The sequence below is a fragment of the Sorex fumeus genome, unplaced genomic scaffold (genome assembly GCF_029834395.1).
Source record: "Sorex fumeus unplaced genomic scaffold, SorFum_2.1 ptg000065l, whole genome shotgun sequence".
In the NCBI taxonomy this organism is placed as follows: domain Eukaryota; kingdom Metazoa; phylum Chordata; class Mammalia; order Eulipotyphla; family Soricidae; genus Sorex; species Sorex fumeus.
The window spans coordinates 5,255,621-5,275,858 of record NW_026606122.1 but is presented as its reverse complement, the minus strand read 5'-3'; the positions used below and the strand labels follow the sequence as shown (position 1 = coordinate 5,275,858).

The 20,238-nt window shown below is 45.7% G+C and overlaps 1 protein-coding gene and 1 non-coding gene across 2 annotated transcripts in view; one reads left to right on the top strand and one right to left on the bottom strand.

Moving 5' to 3' along the window:
- WAS (WASP actin nucleation promoting factor) overlaps window positions 1–20,238 on the top strand; it is a 55,645-nt gene that overhangs the window by 3,532 nt on the left and 31,875 nt on the right. The gene's annotated exons all lie outside the window — the stretch shown is intronic.
- LOC130036786 (small nucleolar RNA SNORA70) lies at window positions 4,712–4,849 on the bottom strand. Its single transcript, XR_008794452.1, has one exon. It is a non-coding gene; the product is annotated as a small nucleolar RNA SNORA70 (small nucleolar RNA).

The following is a 20,238-nucleotide window of genomic DNA, read 5'->3' as shown; positions in this document are numbered from 1 at the left end:
ATATGGACAGCATTGGAGGATCTTCTACTATCTCTCAGCCCCCTTATCATACCTGAAGTATTTGTTTTGTAAAGGGGCTGGACAGGTCATACAATAGATTAGACAGTAGATAAGGTGCTAGTCTTGCACGTGGCCAACCCTGATTCTATCCCCAGCACCTTTTATGGTCCCCGGAGCCCCATCATCCTGATGGGTGGCTTTGTGTGATTCCTAAACACAAAGCCAGGAGTAGGCTCTGGTGTGGCCACTGGTGTGGCCCCAAACAAATAAACAAAACCACCAAACATCAACAAAAAGGATGGCTTGGGGCTGGAGCGATAGTATAGTGGTTAAGGTGCTTACCTCCCATGTGGCTGACGCAGGTGCTGTCCCCGGAATGCCATATTGCCCTGCAGCCTCACCAGGAATGATCTCTGAATAGAGCCAGGAGTAATACTGAGCACAGCTGGGTGTGAACCAAGAACATAAAAAGCACGTGCTGGAGAGATAGTACACAGGGCAAGGTACTTGCTTTCCATGCAGCTGACCAAGGTCCTATTACCGCAAGCCCATATGGTACTACCAGAACAGTCAGCAGTGATCCCTGAGCACAGCCAGGAAGGAAAAAGCACTGAGCATACCCGAGTGTGGTTCAAAAACCAAAGGGAAAAATGATTAGGGGCTGGAGCCATAGTGATGTCGGTGGGCCCCACGGGTGACTTATGTGAAGTGGGGAGGAGAAAGACAGCCACTTTCTCCTCACCCGCCTCTGCCACCCGGAACCCTGGGTAGGCTAGGACCGGTAAAGTCTGCAGTGAGCACCTGCTCGGCACGGGCCTGAGCCCCGCCAGCCCCACGAGGTGGCCGTCAAGCCACACCTGAAGTCCGCTTGATCTTCTCGGCACGGGAGTTAATCCCCGCCACCCGATTGCTCGGGGAGCCACGGACTCAAGCTGGGGCGAGAATTTGCTCTTCGCAGGAAAGGAGAGACCAGTCCCAAGCCGTACCCGAGGTTTCTGGGGTTCTTGTCTCGCTCGCAGAAAAGAATTTCAGGAGTAGACGAGCAGTGAAGTAACAGGTTTTATTTGGAGGCTTTTGGAGAGGGAGAGAAAGGGATAAGCAGATAAGCGGGAGAGAGAGAGAGAGAGAGAGAGAGAGAGAGAGAGAGAGAGAGAGAGAGAGAGAGAGAGTAACGCGTCCAGAGGGAACGCGGGCTTCTCCGAGGGTGGAGAGAGCGCCAAGTGGGCTCTCGAGCTGGTTCTTATAGATCCTTCTGACTCAGAATGTTCTGGAATCTCCTTGGGGCTGTGTCGCTGGAGTCAACCGGATAGAAAGCGGGTTCGAGAGTCATCTGACTTGGAATGTCCTGGAATCTCCTTGGGGCTGGGTCGCTGGAGTCAACCGGATTGAAAGGGGGTTCTCGGAAAGGAGGAATTTCATGGGGAGGAGGCCCATATCTTCAGGGTCTGGGGATGGTCTTATCAAGTCCTTATTCTCTGTCTCCACAGGGTGGGTTGGTCCTAGAATTCTTCTATGAGACGTTGTTTCATTGCAGAGAGCCTTTCCCTATCTACCTGCCTACATCAATAGTACAGCAGGTAGGGCGTTTCCCTTGCGTCTAGCCATCCCATATGGTCCCCTAACACCGCTAGGAGTGATTCCTGACTGCAGAGCCAGAAGTAACCCGAAACACCGCCGCTTGTACTCCTCAAACAAACAAAACAAAACCCGAAAAAAGATGGCTACTTAGCAAGATGACAAAACGTTTCCCCTCGGGATGTGAACTTTTACAGCTGGTTATTCATTTCACCACGGGGTGGCGTCAGGTTCACCGTTTAACCCAAGCTCGGCCAGGGGGCTGCTCTTTAGGCGTCGTTCTGTGGAAGGAGAGAACAGAGGCGGTTTGAAGCAACATAGCATTAGCTCCGGTTCAGAAACATTCAACTGTGCTCTCTGCCAGTGGGGTGAAAGGTAGGATCGCCGGCCTGGGAGCAGAGAAGAGCAGAGGGCTCAGGGGGAAATGACGGGTGCTGGAGGAGCCCTGAAGGGAAAGCAGCTGGAAGAAAGGGGGAGCTGCAAGAGCAGAGGGAACAGCAGGACTGCTCCCCATTTGTGCCCTATTAGAAAGCAAGTGATTGAACGCAAGGCCGAGAAGCACAGCGCAGCAGGAGTTGGGGAATCTTTGTTGCTGGGCTCTTTCCCATGCTGAAAGGGGCCGAAACCTTCGACTGGAATCAGTGGTGTCAAACAAATGCTCCCCCAAGACAATGTACGAATTGCTCTTCTCCGCTGGAAATCAATTTCGAAGAGAAAAAAGTAGGGACTTTTTCCGTAGTCACTAATTCCTGTGTTTTTTCAAAGAAAATGAGGGCGGTGTTTTTCTTTTTTGAATGGCTTGATTAATGCTCCCTGGCTTGCTGTTAGACAGTTTTCTGAGGGAGCTGGTGGCCCTGAATCAGGTTTTCTGACCCATGGTAATCATCACATTGCCTTGTTTATAATTGTGCAGTGAGGGAATGCCTAAATCAGTGAATCAGTGGTGAAATTGTTTGGAGTTCTTTATATATATATATATATGTGTGTGTGTATATATATATATATATATATTAAAGGATTTTTCTAGTTTAGGTGTTTTAGGCCCATAGTAACCTGGAACAGAAAGTGTAAAGTACCTCCCCCCACCTCCCCAAACCTGCTAGAAAATGGGGCTGGAGCGATGGTACAGTTGCTAGGGTGCTTGTCTTGCACTCAACTCACTTGGGTTTAACCCTATGCACTGCATATGGTCCCTCTGTGCTTAGGAGTGATCCCTGAGCACAGAGCCAGGATTAAGCCCTGAGCACAGCTGGCTGTGGCCCCCAAACCAAAAAAAGTTGTCAAGTTCCTATATATCCCTAGGAACCCCCTTCCTCACACCCCTAGTTTCTCCTCACCCAATATCAGCATTCCCCATCACAGAGTCCTATTGATAACAAACCTGCAGCATTGGCATGCGATTATCACCCCAAGTCTGCAATTGATATCAGGGTTCAATCTTGGTGGTGTCCATTCAATGCATTTGGACAAAAATATCATGACAAGTACCACTACCAGTGTCCTGCAGAATGTTTTCACTGCTTTGAGAACACTCTGTGGCCCTTGTATTTGGCCCCTCTCCCCTCCTCTCTTCTCCCCTAGCAACAACAGCTCTTTTGATTGTCTCCAGAGTTTTGCTTTTTTCTTTTTCAGAATGTCACACAGTGGGAACTATTTAGTAAATAGCTTGTTCAGATCTGCTCCTTTCACAGAATCCTCTGCATGGAAGTTTACTCTGCATCTTTGCATAGCTCAACAGCTCTTTTCCTTCTTGCTCATACCATTGTCTGCAGGAACTGCCAATAATCTACCCATTCACTTCCTGAAGGACATCTTGGCTTTTTCCCAGTTGAGGCAATTAGGAACAAGGCTCATATAAACATCCCTGAGCAGGATTTTGTGTGGACATGAGTTTGCATGATCTTTGACTACACACTCAGGAGGATGATAGACAGGTCTTGTGGTAAGAATCATCCCCCCCCATTGGACTTCCCCCCTCCGTCTTTGGGTTACCCACCTGGCAATGCTCAGGGGTTATTTCTGTCTTTGCACTTAGGAATTACTCCTGGCAGTGCATGGGAGACCATATGGGATGACAGGGAAACAAATTTTATCCTAAAAAGAGACTTCTTTGTGAGTTTAGGTATAGCATTCCTTTCTCAAATGTGTCCTTGGGTGGAATTGGAGTTCCTGCTTTGCATATGAGAGCACCCGGTTCAGTTCCTGGCTTTTGGTCAGGGGACCATAAAGGATGCTGGGAATTGAACCCAGGTCGGCTGTGTGCAAGGCAAATACCCTACCCGCTGTACTATCTCTCCGGCCCCCTCCTATTTTTTTTAAAGAAGCAGGATTTATAAAGTTCAGGGGGATAGAGTATGGGAACACTGGTGGAGGGAAGTTGACAATGGTGCTGGTATTGGTGTTGAAATATTATATGCCTAAAATGCAACTTAACTTTGTAAATCACAGTTCTTTAATTAAAAAGTATTTTTAAAAAGAAGCAGGATTGGGGCTGGAGCGATAGCACAGCAGGTAGGGCGTTTGCCTTGCATGCAGCCAACATGGCAACACAGGTTCGATTCCCAGCATCCCATATGGTCCCCCCAAGCACCGCCAGGAGTGATTCCTGAGTGCATGAGCCAGGAGTAACCCCTGAGCATCACCTGGTGTGACCCAAAAAGAAAAAAAAGAAGCAGGATTTACTATGGTATGGTGGGATAGGATGGTGAAAGCTGGGATGGGGAGCAGAGACTGGGGGTCAGCTCCAAAGCTCTCAAGGAGTACAGCTCAGAGGCCCACAATTTGGGATGCATTTGACCCCACAGCTATCTGGGATGAGCCATTTTTCAGCCAGCCCTGCAAATTCATCCACATTAAAGTTGGTAAAGCCCCCCTGTTGTTCATGTGGATCTCCTGGGGGTCCAGCAACTTGAACTTCACCTGGCATAGAGCCTCAAGCACGTGCTCCCTCTTCTACAATTTGGTGCGGATGGATAAAATGATGACTTGGTTAATGTAGACCCTGGCCACCATGACCTAGACCTTTCCAAAGCACCCCTCCCCCATCACCACCACCAGCAAACTGTTTGGAGGGTGAGATTATAGGCTATTTTAGTGAAACCCAGCAAGGAAGCAGATAGGAATGTCCACTACAAAGGACTGTCTCCAAAGTTTCTTGGAACAGCCCATACAAGCCACAGGCTGCAGACACTACCAAGGAGGCTGCTTGCTGTCTGCAGTTATTGCACACTGGACCCCATGGGGCAGAAAGTGCAATAGGCTTAATTGCTTGCCTCTCCTTTTCTTGAAATTGTCTTTTATACAGCAAAGTGCTTGCTTTTTCAGTCAGGATTTTCAGTTGGAAAAATGATTTTAGGAGACTCATTTGAAGTTTCAGTTGAAGGGTGGAGGGGGAAGGAGGGAGAGAGCAAGTGCTGAAACTTGGTCTGTCTACCCTGGGCTTTGTGGGTCACTTCCCCAACCCCAGGGATCTCAGGGGTCCCCTCCTTTTGTATGCCCCCCTTAAACCACTGCTACGAAAATTTTCCTTTCCCTTAAAGTCCCACTCTTTCAGATTTAATCCCTTAGTCCTGCTGTGCTCGGGTATACTCTTGCAGGGCTCAGGGGAGCATATGGGATGCCGGCGATCAGACCCAGGTCAGCCCCATACAAGGCAAGTGTCTCATCTGCTGTACCTTCTCTCTGAATCCTGTATTAGTATTTTTGGGACAGATTCAAGAAACTGTATCACTGTGTTATATGGTAGTTTTATTTCTAATTTTGGAGACTGCTCCAAAAATTTTTTGAAATGTAATTTTGGCGATTACTCTAAAAATATTTTGGAGACTACTACTCCTGTGTAGACAAAAACAGACAGCTGACATGTCAGGCCAATTCTTGGTGCATGTGGTTACACTAGGAATTTTAATTCAGGACCATGCACTTGTAAGGCAGTTGTTCTAAGGCCTTTGGTTATTCTTCACCCTCCTTCTTTCTGGGGAAGAGTTGGAGTCACACTCCATGGCCCTCATAGTCCCTGAGGACCATGGAGTGTGGCCATGGGACTATGTGCAATACTGGGGATTCTAACCAGGGATTGCAGAATTCAAAGCAAGCACCCCACATCCTGTATTATGTCTTCCTGGCCTCCTTTTAAATTTCAGTAGCCATTCTATCTTATTTCCGCAATGTTAAGGCCCAAGCCCAGGGTCTGACACAAAGAAAGCATGGACTCTACTGCTGAGCCATATCCCCAGCCCGTTTTTCAGTAATTGTTGTTGTTATATTATTATTATCATTACTATAATTTTGGTTTTTGGTCCACACCTGGCAGTGCTTAGGGTTTACTCCTTTTTTGTGCTCAGGGATCACTCCTAGTGGTGCTTGGAGAACGATATGTGTTGCCTGAGATTGAACCCTGATCAGCCATGTGCAAGACAAGTGCCCTACCCTTTGTCCTATCTCTCTAACTCATATTTTAGTAGTTATTACCACAATTTCAAAGACAACAAAGGTCACAGACTGAAAATAGAGAATCAAAGTAGACAGGTGTTGAGAGTCATAATAGGGGTCTCAGTAATTTTGGAGGTGAGGCAAACCGGAAGGTGTTAGGAGGCTTATTCCTGGCTCAGTGCTTAAAGATCACTCCTAGAAGTGCTCTCGGAAGAATATGGAGTACCTGGGGTTGAATTTAGGTCGGCCGCATTCAACGCAAATACCCTCACCCCTGTACTATCACTCTGGTCCCAGAGCTTCCAGACTTTGTATTTATTTGTTTCTTTTTAAATTTAAATTTATTTTTATAAAGTTGTTTACAATAATTCATTATATTTAATATTGTAACACCAATTTGACCACCATTGCACCTTCCCACCTCCATATTTCGAATATTTACTCCCCAAATCCCAAATTGTGCCCCCCAAAGCAGTGCCGAAATATTTGGTTTTGTATTGCTTGTTATGAATAATCTGTTAAAAATGGTCCAATAAAGTTTTCTTAGAGGAAAATTGTGTGAAGATTGTTGTATTTCATCCTGGAGACATTAAGCCCTTGTATAAGAAATTACAATCATATTTGTTAAAGGTTGAGACTTGTGTGCTCAACCTTTTTTCCTCTATGAGATTGGTTGCCTTGTACTTTAAACTCCATCAAATGTGGTGTGCTACTCTTGGTACATCAGTGGTGTAGAGTATGAGAGGTAGCACAGCCGTGTGCTCTAGGAATTCTAAAATTTAAAATACGATTATACAGCAGATTCATTCATGGGTGAGGCTCATGGGAGTCTGTGGAGAGCGGCCATGAGTATGACAGAGCTTGAGTTCTGGACTTTTTCAGCAGCTGGGGCTCTGTTGGGGTGGCGAGGAGAACTCACCTGCTTCCCTCCGAGTTGCCATGGAATTAGCCTGGCGCGGGTCTGGAGGCATCTCTGAGGCGTGTCCTTCCAGAGCTTCCAGTCTTGGGGATGGTATTTCCTATGTCTCCTTGTGGGAATTCCCTGGCCTACCAAAGAGGATTGGTTCTTTGTTCACCCAAGTAAAGTTTGCCTTGGGAAAATTTTGTCAGGTTCACTTTTATGGAAGAGATGAGTAACTATCGATTCAGGCGAAGAGATCCTGCTTCTATATAGAAAAGATGCCAAGTCACATTGCCAGGGACATGCAGAAGGAATTTGGGTGGGAATCCGGGTTCATCTACTAGGGCTGCTGTGATGAGACACCATGGACTGTGTGGCCGATACACCAGCAATGGACTTTCTCCTAGTCCCGGCAACTGAGAATCCAAGGCAAGGTGTCAACAGGGTTGGTTTTTCCTGAGGCCTCGCTCCTTGGCTTGCAAGTGCCCATCTTTGCACGGTGGCATCACATGCCCATTTCTCTGCAGGTGCTTGTCCTTGGTGTCACTTGCTGCTGCTTTAAAAAATGTTTTTGGCTCACACTTGGTGATGCTCAGAAGTTTCTATCGTCTTGATGTTTGGTGATCACTCCTGGCAGTGTTCAAAGAACCATTAGATACCAGGCACCCAATCTGGAACTCATGCATGCAGAGCATATGCTCAGCCCTTTGAACAATCTCTTCAGCCTCCACTTCCTCTTCTTTCTTTTAAAATAACTTAAAGTCATTAGTTTAGTTACAGACATTTACTATTCCAACACCAATCCCACCACCAATGCACCTTCCCACTAACATTATTTCCAATTTTCCCAACCACCTCTTGAGCCTGCCTCCATAGTAAGCCCTCAAAAATTTATTTTGAATTGCTTGTTATAAATAATTTTGCTAAAAGGTTGAGCAAAGAATGTTTCCTTAGAAGAAAGTTAGTGAAGATTGTTGTATCTCATCATGAAACCCTTAAGTTTAAGAGATTTAACCTTTGCGAGATTACTAAAATGTTACAGGTTAAGCCTTCTGTGTTTATATTTTGTTAATTGAGATTGGTTGCCTTCTACATTGCATCCCATCCAATCTGATGTGCTACTTACTCCTGGTGTATCAGTGTTACAGAGTTTGAGATGTTGTGTGGCCAAAATCTCAAGCATGCGCTCCAGGGTGTCCAAATTTTTTTTTTTGCTTTTTGGGTCACACCTAGCAACACACAGGGGTTACTCCTGGCTCTGAACTCAAGAATTACTGCTGGCAGTGCCCAGGGGACCAAATCGAACCCAGGTTGGGCGCGTGCAAGGCAAATGCCCTACCCGCTGTGCTATTGCTCCAGCCCAGGGTGTCCAGAATTTTTAATGGGGTGATACAGTTAGTTGAAGTTAAAATCTTAACTGATAGGCAGCTTTGGGTCATGTTTGTGACTGCTGGCCTTCTGGAAGTACAGAAATATGGGGGGAAGCTGACAATCCCTAACCCCATGAAAGCTGGAGTCACATAACCCGCATACAAAAAAAATCCCGCATATCTGTTTTTCAACAAATTAATTTCTGTATGAGGCTCATCTTAGCAGTGGGGTCTAGCTGGGAGCATGGCAGCGATTGTCACTTCCTCTTCTTTGAGGACACAGTCCTCTAGTATTAGGGCCCCACACTTCACCTTACTGGGCTTTCATTACCTCCTTAAAGGCCCGATCTCCAAAAGCAATCACATCTGAGCACCAAAATGAATTTTTGGAGCATACAGACCAGTGTGTGTTGCCATCACTGCATACATTCTACCCAAAAATTTAATTCTAAGTAACAAGATTTTTTTTGGGGGGGGGGGTTACACTTGGTGATCCTTAGGGATTACTCCCAGCTCTGCACCTAGTAACTAATCCTGGCAGTGTTCAGGGAATCATATGGAATACTGGGGATCAAACCTGGGTCAGCTGTGTGCAAGGTAAGTGCCCTATCTCCTGTACTGTCTCTTCAGCTCCATCAGCTACAAGATGTTCAACTCCATTTGCTTTTTTTTTTTGAGGTTATTTTTTTGAGGGGAGGCACATCCAGCAGTGCTCAGGAGCTACTTCTGGCTCTGTGATCAGGGAGTCCTGGTGGGGTTTGGGGATCATATGAGGTGCCAAGGATCAAATTCGGTTCAGCTGTGTAGAAAGCAAGTGCAGTGAACTTTGTAACTTCAGCACCATTTACTTGCTTTTGTTTTTTTTTTGGGGGGTGCACATCTGGTGGTGCTCAGTACCTACTCCTCATTCTATGATCAGGGATCACTCTTGGCAGTCCTTAAATACCATATGACATTGGAGACTGAACCTGGGCTTCCCACATGCAGAGCACTCGCTCTCAGATTGTTGAGCTCTCTTTGGTCCCTACTTACTTGTTCTGATTCCAGTACATACTTTATTTCTTCTGGAAAAATAAGTCTTTGGGACTAGGCTCAGAAGTGACCTGGTCTTAGCTACAGCAAAGGCTGGTATCTATTTAGACTCTTCGTGAAACACAAAACACTGTGGTGTTCAGAGATATCACCAGATGTTCTGAACATTATGGATGAGAAGCAATTCTGTTTTATCCTTGGCCTCATCGTTAAATAGTTCATATTGCTAGAACTCTTTAATAATTCAAGATTTACATGAAGAGCACATCTATCTTTGATAAGGCTCTTATTAATCAATGAGAAAGAAGTGTTGAATGATCATTTTTTCCTTCTTTTATAATCCCTGTGGCCTGGAATGTCCCCACTGCGCTGACCCACCCTGCCTCACCTTCATACCCAGTTACCCGAATATTTTCAAACATTGATAAAAGGTCTTACAGTAATAAAGAAAATCAAGAAGTGAAAGATACCATGCATATTTTCATGTGTGTATATGTGTGTACATTTATTGCTCAGGGCTTACTCTTGGCTCTGAGTTCAGGGATCACTTCTGGTGGGGCTCAGTTGTGGTTATGGTGTTGGGGATATAACTGGAGTCAACCATGTGAAAGGCACATGCCTTACCTCTTTACTATCTCCCCAGTCCAAGAAGTGAAAATAACTTTAAAAATATTTTGCTTTGGTTTCAGCTATACAATGATTGAATACCCATCCCTCCACCAGTGCCCATTCTCCACCACCACTGATCCCAGTATCCCTCCCACCCCCTATCCCCCCAACTGTACCTCATGGTGTTTCACTAATAAAAATTTAAGGGAAAAAATAATTGAAAAAATAATGATAAAATTAAAAAAAGTAAATTAAAAAATATTTTGCTTCAGTTTTGAAATAAGATTGATGCATTAAAAAAAAGTTTTATGGGGCACACCTGACAACACTCAGGGGAACATACCCAGGGCTTGAACCCAGGGTATGCATGGGTTCATTTCTACATTCAAAGCATGTGTATCAGCTCTTTGAGTTATCTACTCAGCCCTAAATAAATAAGAATTTAAGTTTCCTGATTTGGGAGGTGAGAAGGCACAGGAGTTCAGGTGCTTGCTCTTCATGGGTCTGAGCCTGGTTTGATCCCTGATGCCTCCTATGGAATACCGAGCACCTCCAGGATTGATCCCTGAACAGTGAATCAGGATAAGCCCTGAGTACTGCTAAGTTTGGACCAATCTTCTCCTCTCAACAAATTCTTGGTCAACTTGTAGCATTCACATAAGCAAGGCTCATACTATACATTGCACATATTTATCACCCAATCTACTGAAATCGCCAGTGATCATTAAATTGTAAACACACACAATTGCATTTTTCCACATCTGGTAGACCAAAAATACCCACACTTTATCCCTTCAAGTTGCCTCTAATCAAGATAAAAATTAGGGTTAATGTTAGTGATTAGATGCATTTAATTTACAAGTCTACAAAGGTATAATGTAAGCTGTGTTTATTTAGTGTAGGGAGTTGGGTGACACCCAGTACTCAGAGACTGTTCCTGGTTTGGGGTTCAGGAGTGATTCCTGGAGGTGCTCTGGAGACCATACTATATGTGGTGACAGAAATATAACCTGCTATTGTTTCATTACAGGGCAAGCCTTGTACTACCCTTCGGGATCCTATTGGTGCTTTTTTTTTTTTTTCTGGAGGGGTACACATGGTGATGGTCGGGTGTTACTTTTGGCTCTGCACTCAGGAATCATTCCTGGCAGTGCTCAGAGGACCCATGTGCTGTGGTGTGGACTGAACCAGGGTATGCTGCGCGTAAGGCAAGCTCCCTATCCACTATACTGTCACTCCTCCTATCCATTGGTGTTTTTAAATGCTGTGGCTTTTGTGCCTGTTTTGTCAGGAGCAAAATCAATTGAATACTTAAATCCAAAGACCATGATTAGGGCTGGAGCGATAGTACAGCGGGTAGGGCGTTTGCTTTGCATGCGGCCGACCTGGGTTCAATCCCTGGCATCCCATATGGCCCCCCCAAACACCACCAGGAATAATTCCTGAGTGCAGAGCCAGGAGTAACCCCTGAGCATTGCTGGGTTTGACCCAAAAAAGAAAAAAATAAACAACCAAAGACCACGAGATGTCCATTCTGATACGTGACAGCCAGATAACCCATATTGACGATCCCACTGTAGTACAATTTAATTTTATTAAAGTAATTTTTGAGAGTTTTCCTAAAACCTAAATCCAAAGAGTGTTGTTTGTCTGGTGCAAGCTAAAGAATAAAAGATGGAGGAACCACTGAGCCGTTTTACAAAACCTTTCCCAGGTTTGTTACAGAGCTTATGTGTGGGTCGCCCAGTACAGTAGGCACCACTACTTGAATGTAATACCTTTGGCTCCTTTTATGTAGATGCACAATCTGATGCTCTGAGGCTGTATTCGAACCTAACACATGACACTCCCAAAGCCACATCACAGCACCGGTGTGGTATCCACTGGGCATGCTCTGAATTTGTTGCCAATGGTAATAAGGAGCTCAAAGTACAGGTGGGACTCAATTATTCTCCAAGACCCAAGTACCTTGAAAGAAGAGCCAGGGTCAAAATTTGATGAACAACCAATCAAAGTCCAAATACCCCTTGTTCCGCTCCACCCTTTCCCCTTCTCCACCAATAACAGCTTTGAGCGTTTGACAGCTGCTTTAAAAATAAGCATGGGGGGATGGTGCCACCAGCCAATCAATCTGTACCTGTGAGGCGAGTGCATCAGCAGCATGATGTCGCCTTCAGACTTCTAGATACCCCAAAATTGCTGCTGTGCCTTTGGCCAGACCCCAAAAACTTGAGGCAAAGTTTACCAAGAAAGTAAATGGCCAAAAGTTAGGTATGTGGGAGACATACCAACAAGCCAGTTCCGGCTCAGCTATATAATTGGAGGCATGGCCTCTCTGGTTCCTGATCTAACTGCTTAACGGTCATGATCCCAGAGACTCAGAAACAAATCTCGAAACCCAATGGCTTTTGGCAGAAATGCATCAGGTTCCTGCAGTAGGTTACCAGCACTGGGCCACCCCAGGTGGGAATAGGTTTTGTGCCTTGGCCTGTTCCCCTTGGCGGCCTGGTGGCCACCATCCTCCAGGGGCCACTGGACAGTCAGGTTTGGGCCCGAGTGATGAGACACGTGGGGCCTCACGGGATTGGGGTAGATCTGGCCCTTTCCTCCCCACCCCAATGAGACCCCGAGTCGCCACCAAAGAATGGCCTCTCTGGCTCCTGATCAAGCTGCTTAACAGCCATGATCCCAGAGACTTAGAAGCAAATCTCAGAACCCAGTGGCTTTTGGCAGAAATGTGTCCGGACCCATAGTAGGTTACTGTTACCAGGCCACCCCAGGGAGGAAAGGGTGCTGTCCTTTTCTCCTCATCTGCTCCCGCTAGGCAGCTCGGTGGCTGCCATCCTACAGAGGCCATTGAGAAATCAGGTTTGGGCCCTCAGTGATGAGACACGTGGGGCCTCATGGCATGGGGGTGGAGCCGGCCCTTTCCTCCCCACCCAACAAGACTTCAAGTCACCGCCCACGAAGAGCTTCTCTGACTCCTGATCAAGCCACTTAATGGCCATGATCCCAGAGACTCAGAAACAAATCTCAGAACCCAGTGGCTTTTGGTAGAAATGCGTCCAGACCCCGCAGTAGGTTACTGTTGCCAGGCCACCCCAGGGGGGAAAGGGTGTTGTTCCTCTGCCTGCTCCCCCTAGGCGGCTTGGTGGCCGCCATCCTCCAGAGAACATTGGACAGTCAGGTTTGAGCCCTCAGTGATGAGACACGCAGGGACTCACGGGATGGGGGTGGAGCTGGCCCTTTCCTCCCCATCCCAACGAGACTCCGAGTCACGGCCCGTGAATGGCCTTTCTGGCTCCTGATCAAGGTGCTTAATGGCCATCATCCCAAAGACTCAGGGACAAATCTTGGAACCCAGCAGGTTTTGGCAGATATCCCTCCAGATTTAATTGTTGAAATTTTGGAATTTCAAAGTCGTGCGGCCACTACTGCAGCCACGCAACATCATATGTTATTCATAACCAGCAATAGAAAACAAATTGTCTACTGTTGCCTTTTCAGCAGAACTGCGTGCTGGGGTAAAATCCCAAATAATAATGATGGGTCTGGTGTCAAAATATTGAATGTAATCAAAGTAGAGAGAGAGACTAATGTGGAAATCATCTGCCCCACAGGTAGGGTCGGGGTGTGTTATGGGGGTTTTTGGTGGTGGAGAATGGGCGCTGGTGAAGGTACAGTTGTTTCATTGTATGACTTAGACTTAAACCCGAAAGTTTTGTAACTGCTCTCACAGTGATTCAATAAATAAAATTATAAAAAAAAAAGATAAAAGAGTATGGTGGACTTCATGCCCAATTCAATTAGCTAATCAGTGACTGAATAAATAGCAATACTCCTTAAAAAATAATAAAAATAAAAATAAGGATGGGGGCTTGAGCAATAGCACAGTGGGTAGGGCGTTTGCTTTGCACGCAGTGGACCGGGTTCGGTTCCCAGCATTCCATATTGTCTCCCGAGCACTGCTAGGAATGCTCCCTGAGTGCAAAGCCAATAGTAACCCCTGAGCAATGCCAGGTGTAATCCAAAAAGTAAAAAGAAATAAAAATAAGGATGAATTTGGTTAAGATAGATGGTGGATGTAAGAAAGGCCAAGCCTGGCACCTCCAGGTGGGTGAGAGTCGCAGACAGCATGAGGACTTTGGGACAGGCAAGTTTTCGAGGCTCATCTGCATTCTGGGATGAGGCAGCCTCTTATTCTCCAACCCCATCCCCAAAACCACTTTCCTAAATGCTATGTAGCAAGAAGGCCTCCCCATCCCCGGTGGTATGATACTGGTCAGACCTCTCCATTTTGTTTTTTCCCATGCCCACTTTGCTCCTTGCCAAGCTGCGGCCTTAATGTTCCTGGGATTATGCAGTCAAGGGTGTGGGTGGCCCTGTAGACAGGACTGGAAAGTGAACACTCCAACATTCTCAGGCACACAGGACTTTTAACACTCAGCTCACTTAGGAATGGAGGTTGGGGGTGGACAATTAATGTCACATATTGGGGTGCTGGGAGTACCCAACTAAGGAGAGTTGTTGGTGACTGAATGTGAGGGCCCTGTAGGGAGGCGGGAACCCTTGGGTATCCGGCTGGTCTGAGGTGAAGGAAGGAGAGAGCTGGTTGGCACAGTGAAATATTCTGCAAGTAGGGAGAGTAGAACTGAAAGCAAGTAACAGATGGGGACTTCTGTGGTTGGTGGGGATGAAGACAAGACTCCAAGGGTTTCTAACAGTCCTGGAGGTATCTGCCCGGTCGCACAGAATGGATTTCTGAAATGGTCTTTGCTGCAGAGGAAAGTCAAAGAAAGTGCTGTGGGAGCTGAAAGTTGGGTGGACGAAGTTAAGATGGGCAAGCAGAGAATACTAGGCAGAAGGGATGACAGTGCCTTTCTGGGAGTTACTTGGTTATTTCATAAAATAGTAATATCCACAATGTATCACTATAGATTGTTAAAGTCCATCTTTATCAGTCTACCTGAATGATCTCATTTAGTCTTCATTATAACTTTCAAAAACCTGAGAGCTAATACAGTGGGGAGGGTGCTTGCCTGAGTGCAGAGCCAGGAGTAACCCCTGTGCATCGCCAGGTGTCACCCAAAAAGCAAAAAAAAAGACAAGGAAAAATCTCTTCCTAGTGCCCCAGTTTTGTAAGCACAAAACAAAACTTGTTTTGCCCACCAGGGTCCACATCCTGGCTCCTGGTAAGTTCAAGCGAGCATAGCAAAGAAAGTATTTATTTTTTTTTTGGCTTTTTGGGTCACACCCAGCAATGCACAGGGGTTACTTCTTGATTTTGCACTCAGGAATTACTCCTGGCGGTGCCTAGGGGACCATATGGGATGCTGGGAATCAAATCAGGGTTGGCCGCATGCAAGGCAAACACCCTACCCGCTGTGCTATCACTCCAGCCCAAAGAAAGTATTATTAAAAGGTAAAGGTAAAGGTAAAGGCCCTCCCGTTGTTCGTCGATTTGCTCGAGCGGGCCCAGTAACATCTCTATTGGAGACTTTGTTGTTACTGTGTTTGGCATATCGAATACGTCACGGGGAGCTTGCCAGGCTCTGCCGTGCGGAGAGCGATAGCACAGCGGTAGGGTGTTCGCCTTGCATGCGGCCAACATGGCCGACCCGAGTTCGATTCCTCCGCCCCTCCCGGAGAGCCCAGCAAGCTACCGAGAGTATCTCGCCCGCACTGCAGAGCCTGGCAAGCTCCCCGTGACATATTCGATATGCCAGACACAGTAACAACAGAAGTCTCCAATGGAGACGTTACTGGGCCCGCTCGAGCTCGAGCAAATTATTAAAGAAGCAAGAAAAAGTAGTTATAGCAGATGCACATAAAGCAAATAGTCATCTTTAACCATATTCCTTTAGGACCCCAGTTCATTGTTCTGTTTGCAATCCATGATGGGCTTTCGGGTTCTTGCAGTAAGTTCAGTGTGCTTATGGAATGACATAGTTAAATCAGCTGAAAAGTAAACTAAAAAATAAACTTCTTATTTCTCCTTTTCAGTCTCCTCTTTACATATCCCACTGTTTTTTTTTTACTCATGTCAAATCACTGACATTTCTTCTTCTGAGGCTTAATTAATATTGGGTACAAAACAACATGATCTTAACTGCCTACACCCATTTGGAGATGTGCAAGTCACTCAGTTCACAATGCAAGGGCCCATGAGCAAAGCTAAAAGGACAAGTAGGAATGGCTGGCCAAGGCTGAAATCAGAATAATTAACCCTGGGGATTACGAGAAGGATTGCTGGAACAATTTTTTCTTCATTCCCCACTGGTTTTTGTTACTTATGAATTAGATCATTGATTCCTCCTAATATACAGGGAATATGGGTTGGTAATGGGGTCTCACCACCAGCAGCTTGACTCCTTGTCAGTCCTTGAGGCGCTTGTCAATCTATGCAAGACTATTCCTAATTACCCCCAATGGTTGGCATAGAAACAGCAGGTATCTCCCAAAGCATGCATGGGCCTCCCTCTCTCAAGGAAAGCAAATCTAGCTCTCTCCTGTTTTATATCTTCAACTAGGGACTCCAGTGATTCCTCTAACCTACTAATTGAGATCTCCATTTCTTTAAGATCACAGTATTTGCTTTTTCAGAGCCTGTAAGTCTACATTTCCTTAACAAGGGCCACAGTGCCTATTGCAGTTGGTCCAGCTTCTCCCAATTCGATTAGCAAGGGAATAAAAAGAGGCGCTGCTTTTCTTGTATGGCTGTTAGCCATGGAATATTTTTTCCTCCTTTTCCCTCTATGAGCTTTTCTCTTGTCTCTCTTTCAGAACAGCACCACAGCACTAGCATTATCTGAGCAAGCTTTTGATACATATAAGAATATTACCATGCCAAAATATAACAGGCCCAATGTCATCTTTTTCCCCAGTGTCTAATGTTCAAGTGTGATGATGACCCCCAGTTCTGTGGCCAGAATTAGAGCCACTGGGATGCAGAGCCATAACATCATGGGTGCATATCTCAGGTGTATCAGCTGAGTCCACTTCTGATGGAGCCAATGGACACCAAGCCTTCCCTCTGTGTTTGGTGTTTATAGAACAGTCCACTGCTCAGAGAGATGCTGGCTTGGCATGTGGGTGGCAATCTGGGGAATATCCAGACTCCATCACTTTCTCATGAGTAGTGACTGCATAGACAACTTAGCACTGTCCATCATTCAAATGACAGCTGCTGTTCATATGTCTGATTTCAGAAATGTGCAATCTTCGAGTCTGGGTAGGAGGAAAACACTTCATCTAAAACATCTGGGCAGGAGTGGGTTGACTTGCCCTCCTCTGCTTATAAATAGATGGCTAAGTTGAGGTTATAGATACCTAGAGGTGCTTCTCCTCAGTTTCTTTTTTTTTGTTTTTGCTTTTTGGGTCACACCTGGCATTGCACAGGGGTTACTCCTGGCTCATGCACTCAGGAATTACTCCTGGCGGTGCTTGGGGGACCATATGGGATGCTGGGGATCGAATCCAGGTTGGCTTTGTGCAAGGAAAATGCCCTACCCACTGTGCTCTCACTCCAGCCCCCTCCTCCTCAGTTTCTAAGGGACAGGAGCACATATGGAACAGTTAAAGTTAATTTTAGCAATCCAGGACAAGAAACAATGTGTGACTCAGGAAGATTTCCTCAGGCTTCTCCTGGGTGTAAACCAGCTAGGTTCAAGGGGCGACTGCAGAATGGTGGAAGACTTCTCTTCTCTTCTCTAGGTTCCACCAGAGATGGAGAGGGTTGGTGGGTCCAGACTGGCTCTAGCTGCAAGCTGACCTTTAGGAGGCCAGACAAAACCATCATCTCTATGTCAGTCTGCTTATCCAGTAAGCCTCCAGCAACCCCTCATGAATGAGGCTGCTGCCATCAGTAAACCAAATTTCATTTAAATGACCTGTAGCGATTATCTTAAATCAAACCTATTAAAACATAATTATTCAATCATCCCTGTAAATCTTGAATCTAATTTTTACAGACTACAATTTACTGAAATATAGTTTTCTCTCCACCTTTACCAGCAAACTACTAATAATCACAATAAAGGATTAAGTTTACTTTTGATGAATATTGCCAGTCAGTTTTCATAAACACAGTAAGAAATACAGATTCTGAAAAACTTATCTCTCTAGCCTCAGGGGTAAAGTGTAGAGCAGGTTAGCTTTTCCTAAGTATATCTCATCACACACCCTAGACTACAGACCTCAGGCCAGGTTTTCTTTAATTTTTCCCAACTCGCTAGGTAGGATCCTGGTCAGTTGCTTTTCCTTGGTGTCAGAGCCCATTCCATGCCTGTGCTCTTGAACAGTTTTAATTCTTATGGGCCCTTAGGCCATCTCATATTGAAGCTAGGGTAGCATAAATTTTGCCTAGGCACATTCAAGGCCTGCTCTGGGACTCACCTTCTGTTAGAAATTAAGGCAGCTCTTAAGGCAACTTAAGTCAAGTTAGTTTGATGGATACCCAAGATTTTTAAGATCCACTTCAAAACTAAAAGTTTGGAGTTAATTAACTCCCAAATTACTTATTACAAAGGCAAAACCTTATCTGTTTTCCTGTGCTTACATCAAATAAGACATTGTCACAAAAGCAAAACATACAAAATGTGTAAAGAGAGAGAAAAGCAAAAAACTTCACTCATATCATGATGCAAACTCTTACATTATTTCAGTTAATTAACTCTAAGACAAAAATTTTATGAACTTTTCACATCACGTTATCACATCACGCCGTTTTCGACACTGGAGAAGAATTGTTCCTCGGAACATGCGATAAAAGAGGCGTCGGAGGCGTCGGTGTCCTTGTCAACACGAACTTGGCCATGAGCATTGATTCATTCGAATGCCTAACAACCCGAATCGGACGTTTACACTTGAATAGATGTGGCTCACTGCCAGCAGTTTCTATCTTCGTTGTCTACGCACCAACATCCAATATGATGAAGGAGAAATTGAGAAGTTCTACATGGAGCTGGAGAAGTTTTATAAAGAAGATCACACCTTCTACAAGATCATTGTCGGTGATTTTAATACCAAGATAGGACCGAGAAGATCAGCTGAAGAACTCCACTTCGGGACCCATGGCCTAGAATGGAACGAACAGGTTGAGAGACTATCTGAGTTCATCATGTCAACCAAGACCATCCATGGTAACTCACAGTTCCAGAAGGCCGAATCTAAACGTTGGACATGGGAGTCTCCCGGTGGATGGTTCCACAATGAAATAGACCACATCATATTCAATTGACAGTTTTGCCTGACCGATGTCGCTGTTGTTCCAAAATTCCAAACGGGATTGGACCACTTTCTCCTTCGTGCAAAATTCTACTTCACAGAGCGGGGAAAAAGGGCTGCAAAGTTTAAGAAGAGAACTCCCAGAACGACCACCAACTGGGAGCTCTTTGGCACTATTGCTGCAACATGGGAAGATGTCGTTGTTGACAACATTGACGAGGAATACCATGAACTGGTTCAGTACCTCCATGATTGAGCGAGGAACGCCAAGAGAGAGAGCCACAAAAAAAGCCTGTCTTTGAAAACTCTTGAGCTTTTTAGCCAACGTGGTTTGGCATATGCCTCAGGCAACCGCAAGTGAATGTCCGAGCTCACAAAGCAGTGCAGAGATGCGATAAAGGAAGACCTCAAAGAGAGAAGAGAAGCAGTGCTGGCAGATGCGGCAGAAGCTGAGAAAAGCATTCGTAATGCCCGCCTGTCCTTCGCCAAGTACAAGACCAAGATGACTGCCCTCCGACGTCCTGATGGATCTATCACATCTTCCAGAAGGGCAATGGAGAAGATTATCCTTGACTTCTACTCAGATCTCTTTGATAGCCATGTCCACCTGCCCACATACCAAATTCCGCAGGATGGATATGTCGTTCCCAATATTCTCCCTTCTGAAATCCAAAACGCCATTTCGTCGTAAAGAAACGAACAGCACCTGGCCCAGACAAGGTCAGACCTGAACACCTGAAGATCCTGCCGTCAGTACTCATCAATATGCTGGCTCAGCTCTTCACATACTACCTGACTGAATGCAAGGTTCCGTCTCAATGGAAAACCAGCAGGACCGTACTACTGTACAAGAAGGGAGACATCCACGACATTGGCAACTATCGCCCAATCTGCCTATTGTCTGTCATCTACAAGCTGTTCACTCGCGTCATCCTGAATAAGATTGGCAGAACACTAGATGAAGGACAACCATGCGAGCAAGCCGGGTTCCGCAAAGGATTCAGCACCATCGACCATGTCCACACGATAACCAAGCTCATTGAGGTTTCTTGGGAGTTCAAGATGCCGCTCTGTCTAACGTTTATTGATTTAAAG